The sequence below is a fragment of the Protopterus annectens genome, chromosome 1.part0 (assembly GCF_019279795.1).
Source record: "Protopterus annectens isolate FY-2018-M chromosome 1.part0, PAN1.0, whole genome shotgun sequence".
Lineage (NCBI taxonomy): Eukaryota > Metazoa > Chordata > Ceratodontiformes > Protopteridae > Protopterus > Protopterus annectens.
Window position 1 is genome coordinate 157793624 of NC_056725.1, and position 15510 is coordinate 157809133.

At 36.2% G+C, this 15510-nt stretch overlaps 1 non-coding gene across 1 annotated transcript; it reads right to left on the reverse strand.

Annotated features, from left to right (window-relative positions):
* Positions 1 to 13127: 13127 nt before the first annotated feature.
* On the reverse strand, positions 13128 to 13183 carry LOC122802357. The gene has a single exon (XR_006364919.1). It is a non-coding gene; the product is annotated as a small nucleolar RNA SNORD42 (small nucleolar RNA).
* Between the last annotated feature and the right edge of the window lie 2327 nt (positions 13184 to 15510).

Here is a 15510-nt window from a genome sequence, read left to right on the forward strand (position 1 = left end):
TAACTGAAATTCTCCCTCCATTAACTTGGAGAACTATGCCTCAACTAATAATAGAATACAAAACTACTGTATTTCATAAACATTGGCAATTTTTTGCAAACTGTAAACACATGCGAAAATGTTGCCATAGCCTGTTTTATCATTTTCCTCATGTACACCAATCCTAGATTAATACCATTAATAATTAGATTAATGCCACCATTCACTCCCCTCCTCCATTTCAAATGCATATGTCCCAAAGAAGTCTCTATTCGACTTGAAAATATTTCCACTGACTCCCCTCTTGGATCTGATAACATAACCCCCTGGTTCATATATTACTGAAAAGAGCACATATGTATTTTTTTCAACCACATATATAATCTATGTCTCACACAAAAAATCATCAGATTTGGAAAACTGCTCTAATTAAACCCCTACCAAAGCAAACCACCCCAAAAGATACCTCTCACCTGCGTTCAATGTCCATCTTCCCAATACTGGACAAACTTCTTTAAAAGATAGGCTTCATCCAGCTCTCCCTCTTTATCCAGCAGTGCCACCTGCTCTCCTCCAAACAACATGGATTCTGTTCTGCATGAAGTATTATGACAGCACTTTGCTCCTTGACCAGTGACACCCTGCTAAACTCTGATAGTGGCCTCCTTACAGGTGCCCTATTTATAGACCGGACAAAGGCATTCTAACTCATTGACCACTATCTCCTCCAAAACAAACTAAATGAAATTGGTATCAATCCAGATGCTGCTCCATGGTTTAAAAACTTCTCAGTGGCAAACACTTCAGAGTTAAAATAGGATTCTGCCAATCAGAATCTGCACCTATTACCAAAGGTGTACCACAAGGATCCATTCTTGTCCGCCCTTCTCCATATTCGAGAACAAACTTCCTTGTGACCTCCCCATCTCTCACTTATCCTGTATGCTGATGACATGGCCATTTACTGATCAGGTCAATCTCACAACAACATTAAATGCCAACTCCAGGCAGACTTCCATGAGCTCCACTGGTGGCTCATAAACCATAAACCACTTCTCAACCCCACCAACATCAAAGTTATCTTTTTTGGAACGTCACAGAAAATCCCACAATCACTTGACTCTTTAACTATCTTTGACCTATACAACCATTCCATAGAGACAACCTCCACCTTCAGGATTATGGTGAGAGCCAAAATAAACTCCCTCCTCTTCTGGGCCAAAAAGTTCTTCCCATTTATTTCCCAACCATCCAGAGCAGCCATTAGTAAAGGAGTTCTCCTTTCCTATCTAAAATATAGGCCCCCAATTTTTGCTTCTGCCTCCAAAAAACATTACCACACTCCAGACTGTCTCTTAAGGTATCTGCCAATTCATTACACAACTCACCTCTCTGGGATCATCACTGTATCACCCTAGAAGAAGCCATTTGGTTACCCATAAAACAAACATCTGACCTACTTTTAGGATCCCAGCTCTACAAACAACTCCTGCTCCACACATTTATTCACCTTAAAGCTAGATATCATGAAAAAAAACCCTCCTCATACACCCTGACACATTACTCACAAGCCGCAAAGGCACCTACTCTTTGGCAAGTTCTCCCCATCAACATTAAGGAAATCAGCACTTATTCCAAAATCAGAATGCAACTCGAAAATCACTTCTTTATCCAAGCCAAATGTTCCTGCTTCAACACACAACATATCACCTGTCCTATCTCCTTTCAGAATCTCTTCTCTTTCAAGATTCTCTGAAGATTGACCCACTTTAGAAACTAATGTATATATTTTACATTGCACTCTGTTTATTCACTGGATTATATATACACAGTTTTTACAATATAATTTGTCTGAAATACTCTGTTATAGCCTACATTTCTGTATTTTTTGTTTGTGAAATGTTTTGTATTTCACCCGGGTTGAACCTGAAATTGGTCAGTACTGAAAAGTGCACTAGCCAGGTAAAAAAATAAATAAACAAACAAGTAAGTAACAATGATTCTATCTTTCTACTAGCAGATGTTGTGCCCTGAACAATCACTTTGTGTAAATGAACTGTGACTGTGTATTAGATATCCCCTCACAATCTACTGGTAAATTGCTCTTGGCCCTCTACAAAGTAACTACATTGATAAAATCATCCTCATTGTACATAAATACAGTGTAAAATTCTATAAAAATGTAAATGTTGCGTTGCAAAATCAACAACTTATTAAACCAAAGAAAAGAACATTCAAAAACTCAAACTTTACCAACCTAAATGTAATATGGCTAAAATCAATAAGATCTAAAAATAACTCACTAACTCATTTAAAAGAAACAAAGGTAAGAGGTAAAATTTGTCATCAGGATTGATGAGAATAATAAAACCTCCTATATCCACATCTGAAAAATAAAAAGGAAAAAATAAGAATATAGTGAAACATGAGTATCGTAACAGAGATGGCAGATATAGTTAACATATTGTCATACAGATTTGGACCTCATCTACTCTTCCTCTCCCCTGCAATATGATTCCACTAGAAATTACATCTGAAATAGTTGACTCAGCCCTCACTAACAGTCACCAGTTCTGTGGAATCAGTTGAATTACTAGGAAGCCTAGGAATACTACAAAATGTCAGACTGTTTCAGAGAGATAATGCTGTACTGTCTCAACAGGTAGGCCTGCATGTCCATTCAAAAATGCTAGTTTTCCATGTTGCATTAGACTTAGTCTCCATTAGATTACAGAGTACTATGTCTTCTCAGTATGGTAAAATACAACTCATATCCATGTATTTATTGTGTTAGATCAGAAGTAAAAAAAAATAAATCAGAAATATTTCACCAGACATACTGCATGTTGCACGAGGTCTAAAGTCTGCCTACTAACAATGCAGTGTGCTGATATGTAACTCAAGACTGAAAAGCAGTAAAATGCTAGGGGGTAGGATGGTATTCTTGAGTGTATTTTTTACCCAAGTACCACATTAATTGGATAATCACTGCATGACATGGTTGTAGGCAGTTAGGCTTCAAAAGCAAACAAGTATTTTTGTTCGAAGATGACATATCTTATTTTGATAATGTCCTCCCTATGGTCGTGTGGGTTTCCTCCGGGTGCTCCGGTTTCCTCCACATCCCAAAGACATACAGTAGGTGGATTGGACACTCTAAATGGGCCCTAGGTGTGAGTGTGTGTGTGTGTGTGTGTGTGTGTGTGTGTGTGTGTGTGTGTGTGTGTGTGTGTGCGTGTGTGTGTGCCTTCTGTGGAAGGTTGGGTGCCGGGCTGGCAACTCGGCACCGTAAAAACTCCACTGCCAATCATGAGCGGACAGATGATCTGCTGTGGCGACGCCTAACCGGGAAAAGCTGAAAAAAGAAGAAGAAGATTTGGGGTTTTGTTGTCAATCCCCAGAAAGTCAAGCAATACCAGCTTTGGCCCCTGTGGTAAAAAGATAGGACAGGCCTGAGATAGAATCATAGTCTTCTTGTGTCAATGAGTATATATAAATAGTACAATTGTACAGTCTGCACCGAAGCACATAATGTACTCCTCTGAGGGAATATGGTGCAGATACAGCGAACACAGTCACTATTACTCCTTTCATAAGTAATGCAGTACATGCACCAAGCGTTAATAAAAAATCATTGTGACTCTTTTCATAGGTAATTCAGTACATGAACCAAGTATTGATTAAGCAATAACCCACTCCTGGGTGTGGGTAATGCTGGATTTACCCACTGTTGGTGTGGTTTCATCACGAGGGCAAAGCTCGAGTGGCCAAACAAAGACAACCATGGGTAAATCCAGCATTACCCACACCCAGAAGTGGGTTATTGCTATTATACAATGACATTATTTAAGAAAAAAAATACTTACTTTTCTTAACTAATGTCATTGTATAATGCCTTCGTGCTGCCCTTCCGCAGCTGTCCAGTATTCTGCATCAGTTCTGATATACTGTGCATGCATATGCTTACGCGGTACATCAGAGCTGTGTGTGGAAGCAACGGAGAAAGGAAGATCTCTGTTGCTTTTTTAAAAGTGTCTCGATATGTTAAAAGAGTTTAACATAGTGAGATAGCTTTACAAAAAGCAACAAAGAAAGGAAGATCTCCGTTGCTTTTTTTAAGCTATCTCACTATGTTAAACTCGTTTAACATAGCGAGATTACAGCAACGGAAATCTTCCGTTCTCCGTTGCTACCAAAAACACAAAAAAATCAAGGCTTACACTAATGGAAAAAGTCCGGGCGACTAGATCTTTTCCATTAGTATAAGTCGGATTTACAATGGGCATGCTGACCAATTAGCGTGCATGTTTTGGAACGTTAATGGGGGACATTGTATAATAAAGAATAACTATGACTGTTTTCATAGGTAATGCAGTACATGCACGAAGAGTTAATAAACAGTCACTATGACTCATTTCATAGGTAATGCAGTACTAATAACATTAATATAAAGGGAAAATTTAGCTGTGATTCCACTAAAGTTGTTTATTGCGCTCTATGTACCCATTGTACTTGTTTCTACCTAGGGAAAATGGAGCGCAAGTTAAAAGAAAGAATAGGAGAACATATTAGAGCTATAACAGATGGTAGTGATACAAATGCACTAGCAAAACATATTATCCAACATACTACACATTCATTTAAATTTTTTGTATTGGATCACTTAAACAATAATTGTAGGGGAGGAGCATGGCAACTAATTCTTGAGGAAATGGAGTTAAAATGGCAAATTCGTTTAGGTGGACACCTTTGGCCAGGACTAAATGGCATGCTATCGTTAGGTAGCGTTTTGAAATTAAAAGCCTTGAAGCGTTAAAATTCAAATGAATTTATATTTATTTATTTATATATATATCACTTATATTTATTTATATATATTTATATATTCTAAATGCATATATATTTTTAATTCATTCATTTTTTATTATTATTATTATTTATTGGTTCTTTTTGAATTTTATATACATGTATACATTAGTGTTTTTTATATTATTAGGTTTGCTTGCTTCTTTTGCTTGGTTACCTTATTCTGGGTTGTTTAGGTTTCTTAAAGTTGTTGTTGAGTCTTTCGGCTTTTCCCGGTTAGGGGTCGCCACAGCGGAACTCTGGTTCGCTAATGATTGGCTGTAGATTGTTACGTGCCGAGTTGTCAGCTCTGATGTACAACCTTCAACGAAGGTACGCCCATTCACACATGTCTCCACACAGAAGACGCTCTAGCTGAGAATCGAATAGGACAATGTCTTACTGTGAGGCGACAACGCTACCGCAGCAAGTAAATACATTAATGCACTGTGCGATTATAGTTCCCAATCACATAACATAATTTATCTATATATATATATGTATATTCTATACATGACGATATTACATATATACATTTCAACTACTAGTATTAGATTGTTTTTTAAGGTTTTATATATACATACATTTATTTTATACATTATATTTCTGTTTAGTAGAATTTTTTGTGAAGTAGATGGGCGTCACTAATTCAAATTAAAATTAAATGAAACTATTAGTGAAATGGATGAATGAGAATGAACATTTAATTAAGTAATAATATTTCATCATAGTTTTAAAAGGTAAAGGAAATGATGTATTTTTTATCAGAGGAAGTTTGTCACTGAGTACAAACGAAAGCGCTTACTTATTTTTCTACTATTTATTTTATTTATTTCATGAGCGTATATAGTATTTGTATTTACACGCTGTTAAGCTGTTCAAGCTAATGGCTTGCTGAGCGTATATTGTAAATACTTCTACACGCTATTTCAACTGATTTTAAATTGTTTTTAAACTGAGTTTATTAAAGACTTTTTCTGCCTGCCTGGATTCGCTTTCTTGTACTTTGGAATGCAGTACATGTACAAGTGTTAATAAACACTCACCATGATTGTTTTCATAAGTAATGCAGTACATGTACAATATACTGTTTCATGTATAAGATACTCATAAAGATGAAACAGAGCTTATTACAACACCAACATCTATAAAACAGTAATACACAGTAAAGCAATGTTAGTATTGTTTAAATAGTTCCTAGTTTCAAAGACAGAGCAATGATTACAACTGCAAATATGTAGTTTTTAAGCTGAATTGACGTCAATCTGTAATGCACCTGACAAAGTTGTTCTTTTACTGAAATTAGGTTTCTCCTACCCTTAACAGACAAAACTGAAGAGGCATGTTGAGGGTGTGTAACAAAATACAACACTAAAGGTATACATCACTGAAACCAAGAAAGAATAAACAAAGTTTGCATTTTTTGTACTGCATCAGCACACTTTAAGTAATTGTGGTATAGCCAGAGATATATTATCAAAAATAAGAGGAGACAATCCATAGCAGTATCCTGCAGGTGCTCAGAGAAACAGTAGCTATATCATAGTACTGCAAAGATGCTTCAATGGTAGGCCCAGCCATGGCCAAAGCTGATTTTGCCATTTGGTGTCAGTGAATAGTGCCTAATAACAGAACACAAACAAACAAGTTAAACTATGCCCTCAGTCCATCAGCAACGTGCTGCCTGTCTCGTATCCTTTCTTCCATTTGTTTACTCTGTGCATGTTAGTGTAGCTCTACTCCTGAGCAGCAATAAGAATAGCTAAACAAGTGAGAACAGCTTGTTTGCTTACTGTGCTTTTATCTCCTTTTTATAGATAGCGATGTTCAGTTTATAATGTCAGGGGTACATAACACGGTGGCACTCCCAGAAAGGCACACTGAGATTATGAAGTGCATAAACCTGAAAAACAACCAGAGTTCATTTGCTATTAACTCTGATGGTGTAAACTGTGATGACAGCAAACACAAATACAAGACCAGATTTTGGTACTTGTAGTGTTATGACAATGCCCACTGACTGCATAAGCAGGGCTACAGTTACTAAAAGCTAGTATTTAATTCACTTTGTATCGCTGTTACGTGTGCTCAGTTGTGTGAAGTGAAAATACATATTTTACTAGGACAAAGGAGTAACAGTTCATTGCGTTATTTTCTGCAGTAAATATATACACTAGCTTAGTAATCAGTCTTCTTTACAGAATTTGTTTTATTGCAAGATAGTGGGCAACATGTATGCATACTGGCAATCACATGAAAAAGGCTACATTATGCCATAGCAGTAATTGCAGTACTAATCGAGTTCTCAGTGGGACTGTCCACTCTAATTTAAAATGGGTCTGTGCCATACTAGCTTCTTTAGGAAATCCTGCATGTATACATATAAGATAGAGTATGTGTTCCCATATCATTAAATGCATGCATTGCAAGTATATTTCCTGCAAACAATATTACAAATATTGCTGTAATGTACTGTTATCACTAAAGATAAATGTCTGCATTGTAATTCCCAAAACAAGATACTGGAGGAAAGCTATGTACAAAAACACAGGTTATTCGGTAATCCACAAACCAAAACATTAGCCCTCTTGGCTTTGCATTTTGAAAATGAAGAAATAGTTCAAACATTGATACTTTTGCTCATACTATTATGTACATTAGTACTCTTTTCATAATGGTGCTCAGTCCACAAAGCCCCTGCAGGTTATGAGCCATCTTATACGTAAGAAAAGACCCAACTTTATCTCTAAAAATAGGTACTACCGTATGGTACACTCCAAGGATTATACTCCAACAAATTAACTCTAACTGAATTCTCCCACTCCATGCTTCTACGTAGTCCTTCAAGTGCAGGTCTGCTTCGATACTCCATGTGAGGAACTAACTTCTTGGCTTCTATTTGCAGCTATCACCTTGTTAACTGTCTATCTAATACAAAGTGCTGCCTGGCTATCTATTCATGAGAATGTTCTCACACACTTCAACTGTGATCACCCATTAAGTCCTATGGCAGTGGTCATGGTACAGTAAGTCCAGCAAAGCTGTGAGAGGAGAGGTATCAGTGTGTATATATGTGTGTGTGTGTGTGTGTGTGTGTGTGTGTGTGTGTGTGTGTGTGTGTGTGTGTGTGTGTGTGTGTGTGTGTGTGTGTGTGTGTGTGTGTGTGTGTGTGTGTGTGTGTGTGTGTGTGTGTGAGGATGTGTGAACGCGCATGTGTGTGTGTGTGAGCATGTGTGCATGTGTGTGCATGTACGTGCATGTGAGCGTGTGTGTGTGTGTGTGTGTGCGTGTGTGTGAGCGTGTGTGAGCGTCTGTGAGCATGTGTGAGCATGTGTGAGCGTGTGTGTGTGTGTGTGTGTGTGTGTGTGTGCGTGCGTGCGTGCGTGCGTGTGTGTGTGTGTGTGTGTGTGTGTGTGTGTGTGTGTGTGTGTGTGCAGCACTATTTTTTGCTGCTGTGGGGCTTTGTACAGCTACTCTGGTGTAGAATAGAAATAATTCAAACATTGATACTTCTGCTTGTACTATATGTTGGGTGTTATATACAAATGAGCCCTCTAAATAAGATTATAGGAGATAGCCTGGTAGTGTGTGGCAGGTTTTTCGAAAAAGCAAAAAAGGCTGGATCACAAAGGTAAACATAGAGCTTACAGGAAAGTTGAAGTCTGGGGTATGCCAGCTTTCAGTCAATATGTGACCACTCTAAATATTGTGCAAAGTCCAAGAGGAATAAAAATGAAAATTTGGAATGGGTTGCCTATGAAAAGGTTGGAAGGCTGGAGATGGTAATACAATAAGCAAGGTAGAAGAAGGTACTGACAAGATGATTCATAGGCTGCTAAGGTGCCAATTACAGCTCACATGTGAATGGAACACAAGTCTTAGGGATCTATGTTGGAGCTGCACTTAGGAGTTGGAGATGAGAAAGGCATTATAAAGGTGAGGGACCTAAGAGGTGCCAGTCCTTAAAAAATATATAATTTACAGAAAGGAGGTTGGCTGTTATACTAAAGGATTCTTAGAGCCAGAGGTGTAGCTAGTCCTTCTTGAACCCAGGGTTATTCTCCAATCTGGCACCCCCCACAACTTAAAATAAATTTTTGCTCATAACTGAGGACCAACAAATACTCCCTTTGCTTCTCTAAATTGTAGCAAACTGCCTGATACAAATGTAACAAGCAGCTTGCTACAGTTGACAGGGGGCAGTGAGCACTTCCGCCATTACCAAAAATGCATTATCATAATTAATTTCTGCATTCTGATAATGTACTAAACCACACATAGGGTGCTAAAGCACTGTGACAAGTGCATTATCAGCATTCAGAAACTGAATGCCAGTAACGACAATACCCTCCCAACATCTTGCTCCTGGAGTGGCTGACCCTTCACCTCACGCTAACTACATGCCTGCTTAGAGCTATTAACCTATATTCAAATGAGCCAATACAAGAACAAGGATAAGCATAAAGTTACAGGAGGAGTTATAGTGAACTATGATGTAGAACTAGCTTTAGGAAAAACATTGGTGCCTGGTAAAAAAAAGAATTGGAATCCTCTATAGGCAGTTGTGAGAGCATGTATGAGATGGGACGAGATGTTAAACCATAGTTCCATCAGCTTAAGTTGGTGGTAGCTCATATGGATTTAAAAGATCCCATGGCACCTATTGAAAAGGGTAGGGGTTCTTTCTTTATAAAAAAACTTATATACATATTTACAACATATACATTATTTAAATAAGTAACTTTTTATTTACAAAATAATAGCAAGAAAATCTTAGTTGTGAGATCTCCATTCAGTTTTCCATAACCAAAATCTTACTTTGTTTAACATTGTTACCAAATCCCATAACCCTCTGATTATAAATTAACCATGTTATATAAAACATTTTTTATCGATTTTTGTTACATATTGTTTACATTTTCCTATATAATAACCATATTCAATCACGTCTATCATTTACATTTTTAATTCATTCTAAATGTTTCAAATCAACTAACTTTTTCTATAAAGTTTTAATTCATCTACATTCAAGAAAAATATGCCCACTGTCTCAAATTCTTTACAATGCAAACAAATTCTATCCTTTTTATTTTATATGGCATATTTGCTTTCACTGGAAGTGTATGTATACTGTCTCCATAAAAAATCTTGACATTCAACCATTTCATTATATCTTGACATTTTAGCTTGAACTGCTGCAATTCTTATTCTTCTTCTTTTGGCATTTCCTGGTTAGGGGTCGCCACAGCAGATCACCTGTCCACTCATGATTGGCAGTAGAGTTTTACGGTGTCAAGCTGCCAGCCTGGCGCCCAATCTTCCACAGAAGGCACACACATGCACACACTCATGCCTAGGGCCAATTTAGAGTGTCCAATCCACATACAGCATGTATTTGGGATGTGGGAGGAAACTGGAGCACCTGGAGGAAACCCACGTGACCACAGGGAGGACATGCAGGCTCCACACAGAAGGCACCCCAGCTGAGGATCGAACCGGAAGCCTCTTGCTGTGAGGCGACAACGCTAACTGCTGCACCACCGTGGCTGCCCGAACTGCTGCAATTCTAATGTTTGATAATTCTTTCAATGGGTATACAAAAATATTTTTTCATAACTTTATTATACCATTTTCTTCTGTTATCTTCTATTTCATCAAGTTTTATTTTCCATGAAAAGGTTTTCTCTTGATAATTATTTATTTCATAATTGATCTACAACCTTTTCCTTTTATTATTCTGACAATATAACCATTCTTCTTTATACTTAGATTTCAATATTTGTACTAGTAATGAACCATCATTATACTTCAAATATTGTAATATCTTAAGTAATTGCAATGATGCTGTATAAACTATAGGATTAATCAATCCTAAACCCCCTTTTTCTCTATTAACATACAATACCTCTCTTTACAGGATACAGTCTAGAACCCCAAATAAATGAAAAGATAGTATTATAAACTTCTGTTTCACATGAAGCAGAAGACATTTGCCAGGTATGATATACTAACTAAAAGAATATAATTAATCAAAGAAACTTTATTTTTAAATGACAATCTGAAAGTTTTCCAAAACTTACACATATTATGCATTTTACCATTTTTTCTTCTAATACCTGCAATGTATTTTCCTGCTTCCCAAAACAAATCCCAAGCACTTTTATGTTTAGGTTAACATACCATCAAAACCTAATCCTTGACTTTTTTCTTTATTTATTTTCAATCCTATTACATTTAAATAATCTTGCAAAACTTTTATTATTCTACTTACACTTACACCATTTTTTGCAGTAATAATAATATCATCTTTTTATTTTATACATTAAATATTCTATTCCATCTGGACTAGATGTTGACTTCAAATTAACTAGTTTTAGTACATTTTCCAGTTCCTCCATTAAAATATTTGTTTTTATTTCCTTACTATCTTGTTCTGAAAAAGGAACTACTTTCCATTTTTTATGCTTCTCTATACTTTGTCTTTTAAATAACTTGCTTATATAATCTTCTATTATTCTCATAATTTTATCCTGTGTATTATACATTAAACTATTTTTATCTCATTATACTATTGTCTTCTTTAAAAATCATATTCAATTAAGGCGCAATTTATTCTTTTTTTCCATTGCAAAAGTATCTTTGTTTATACAATAAATGCTGTATTTTGGCCTTAGTCAACTTATGCACTTCTTGTTCTTTAACAAAGAAAATTCATAATTTCTTTCCAGACTGTCAAACATTTCATTACTTAATATTCTATACTTCATTTTTTCTTCCCTTCTTTTTTCTTGTTCATGTTGTATATAACATTTCTTACTTTTGTTTAAAATATAACCACCATTCTGACTGATCTTTATAGCTGATTCTCATCTCCATATGATCGTGCCACAGTTCCAAGATTAAGTATTTTCCTAACTCTTCCCATTTAACTTTATTTATACTTTTAACCCCTTTACCTATTCTTAAATGCTGATCATTTCCTTTTAACGAGATCCAAATAGCTCTAAGATTGGAAAAGCCTGTTGCCAAGGCATTTTCTTCTACTATGAGCAATCCTGCAGAAAATAGAAAATAATGTATTTCCATATTACATTCACCTCTACTGTAAGCCCATGTACCTTTATCCCAAATTCTCAATTGGCCACATTTTATAAGTTCTAATGCTTTTTTAACATCATTATATTTTTGTATTTGATATCTAAGATTACAGTTAAAATCCCCTACCACAATTATCTCCATATTTAAAACAACATATTGAATTAAATTTCTAAACATTTCTTCTCTCTGTTTCACTTTGTGATATAAGCATAAATTGCAACAAGGCTCAAAATCTGATTGTTCCATCTTATATCAACAATAGTAAGTCTGCCCAGAATAATTAAAATAGTATCTAAAACTATTAATGTTTCCTTATATAAAATAACTACACCTGAACATGTCTCTTTCCCTAAATTCTAAATTACACTATATCCCCACCATATATCAGTTTGATATCTTTCTTCCTTCTTTAACAATATAGAATTTTGCAAAATAATAATATCACTATCCTGTTGTTAACACCACTCAATAATACTTAGCTTTCTTACTAAACTTTTTAAAACTATTAACATCTAATGCTAAGATTTTATAAGCAGCAATATCTTATTTATTTAAGTTACCCCTTCCCTTTCTTTTTCTTTATTATGAGCTTCTATAATGTTTCTTTTTCTTTCCTGTATTCTTTTACCAATCAAATTTTTTTTTGTTTGACTATATTCCATTTTATGTCCTCCACATCACTAACATAGGTACATTTTCTTCTAATACTATTTATTTTTCCTTATTTTTATTTTTTTTGCTTCTCTTCTTCATTTTCTGATATGCCTGTCTGTATTAAATCATCTTTTCAATATGCACCTAAATGCCGTCTTCTTACATTTATAACATTTTAACTCATATTTCTTCATATCATGCCCTAATTCCCCGCTTATATAACATTTTCTTTTCACAATCGCTAATCAAGTGATCAGATTTACCACAAAGAAAAGTTTTTGGTTGACCTAAATACCTCACCTTACCTTTATACAAAATTTGTAATGCTGAGAATGTGCACAATCTTCATTTTCTACATTAAAAATTACAAGAAAGTCCCATGCCCATTCCATAAACCTCTTGCATCATATACCTTTGAAATTTCTAATACATCTTTGCATATTTTCGATAAATGCCCTTTTAAATTATCTTTCTCTACTTCATTTCTAAATTGTATATATACTTTTGTTTTGGTTTCTCTAAAAAAAGTTCTTAACACATACTGCTTCCATGGACAACAGTCTTTGCTCTTTTCATATTTTTCTATAAATTTTTCCATCATTTGTCCAGATTTAAAAATAATGTCACAGTATTTCTTTTTATTTATATGCATAAAAGTTCTTGCCTCATTTGTTTTAGTTCCAAGAGATGCAATTATTTCATTCTATACCTTATACCTGTCCAGTTCAACATCCTCTTTTTTTTTTACCTGTAAAGTCTTTCTTCTCTTCTCTTATTTTTCTTTCTGCGCTACTGCCTTCGACATTTCTGCATACTATTTCTTTACTGCCGGTTCTACTCACTGACCATCCTCTCTCTTTATTCTGTCCATGATTTCACCCCAGGAAACACCTTTACCACTTTCTGAATCACTCATATCTGCTGAATCCATAAGTAAGTCATCCCACAATCCTCCCGACTGGAGGGTTATAACAATACGTGCTTGTGCTTCCACCACAGCATGTAACTCTTGTGAAAGCTTTACTGTTTTCACATCATCATTGCCTATAGACTTCTGTTTCAAAGGTTTGCTTGCCTTTGACTCAATGTCAGAATTATTGACCATGTTTTCTCTGTTCAAATCATGCAATTCACCAATAATTTATGAATCTAATACCTCAATGTTTTTGCTTGACTCCATCCTTTCTCCTTGTTTCTCCAAGCCGCCTTTGCACTCAGACTGAAAACTGGAAGAAGGCACCACAGACAGGGATGTCGGGAGGCATACGCACTGTACTGATTTCAGTACAACTTATTTAGAAGGGGGGAGCGTTTTAAAGTTTCACTTTTCTTTTTTTTCGCGCTTTACTGCATGATGACGTCAGCTCATCAGGGCAGCCAGTCGGAATGGAGCTCACCGCACATGTATTTCCGGCCAGTTCAAATGCTTTTCGAGTGGGAAGCGTTATGTTGAATGTACACGATATATTGGTCGAAGTGGGAGGATTCAAGCGTTATGTTGGTCTCACTTCAAGGGTCTTGCAACCGAGGGTTGGTGAGTAATATGAAGTGTGTGTGTGTGTGTGTGTGTGTGTGTGTGTAAATGCCCCAGGTGGGATGTACTGGTGATTACTCATGGTGGTGTGGTAGGGAATACCTCAGGCTTGAACCCTGTACCTTGTATGCAGGTGTTAAAGACCTGAATTCCCTACCCACCACCATTTGTAAAAAAAATTGCAGATTTTTGCCTCATATTTGATCTGATCAATATCTGTATCGTATCTGTGGTTTTTAAATTTTGCAATGCTTGAAATTTGATGGTGCAGTGGTAGCAACGTAGCATTGATGCCTCACAGCTGTAGATTCTTGGGTTTGGTTCTTGGCTGGGGTGCCTTCTTTGTGGGGGGGGTCTGTATCTTTTCCCTGTGTTTGTGTGGGTTTGCTTTTGTGTCCTCCCATGTTACAAAGACATGTCTGCATTATTTTTTCCTGGGCCTCTGCTGAGAATTGTATTTTTTTTTGTTCCAAGTCAGACTGTCCTGATTAACAAATTGGCAGGCATTTAAATTTCAGACTTCAGGTTTCTGAATGTTTACTTTCTTACATATTTGATGGTGCAGTGGCAGTATTGTTGCCTTACAGCTGTAGGTTTTCTGGTTTGATTCTTGGCTGGGGTGCCTTCTGTGTGGAGTCTGCATCTTATCCCTGTGTTTGTGACATAGTAAAACAACTTTTTATTCTAGCAATAAATATATACTAACACAACCTTTTTTATAGCAATTTTTTTAAGTTTATGACTATTTGAAATTTGTCCTTATTTTTGGGACTGTAATACCCTGTTATTGGCTTTGTCCAGGTTTTTTGTGCTAAGGTTGACAGCTATGGCAAGAACTGAATTCACTGAATATGTTTGAGGGCTGTATTCCCTCATTATTGGGTTTGTCCAGGTGTTTTGTGCTAAGAGGTTGACAGCTATGGTGAGACCTGAATTCATTAAATGATAGCCATTTAAGTTTCAGTCTTCCTCTCTTTCACAAAGCAGGTGATTTGGCATAGTGGTATGTTGTTCTGACTATTTTGCACAGTGACCTTGGCAGTAAAATGTATGATGGTAACACAGCATTTTATTCTAGCAGCTTTCCAAGATTATACAAGCAATGTTTAATGTGTTCCTGTTTTTGCCTTTTGACCCACCCCAATAAATTTGGCTTTTTCCAGACTTCTTGTGCTGCGAAGTTGAGATGTAGTTGAGTATTGCGTAGATTTTACAAGGAACTGAGAGCTGCAGGAAGAGAAGTTTAGTGCTGATTATGCTAAGTCGGCTCACATTGCTAGTAGCACAAAATGTTGTGTACTTGCTTTTAATGCAGAAGGTTGTTGGTTCTACTCCCATAAGGGGTGAATGCTGCTGTACTGAAAGTTAAGACACTAACTATGAGCCTGTTATCAGTTTGC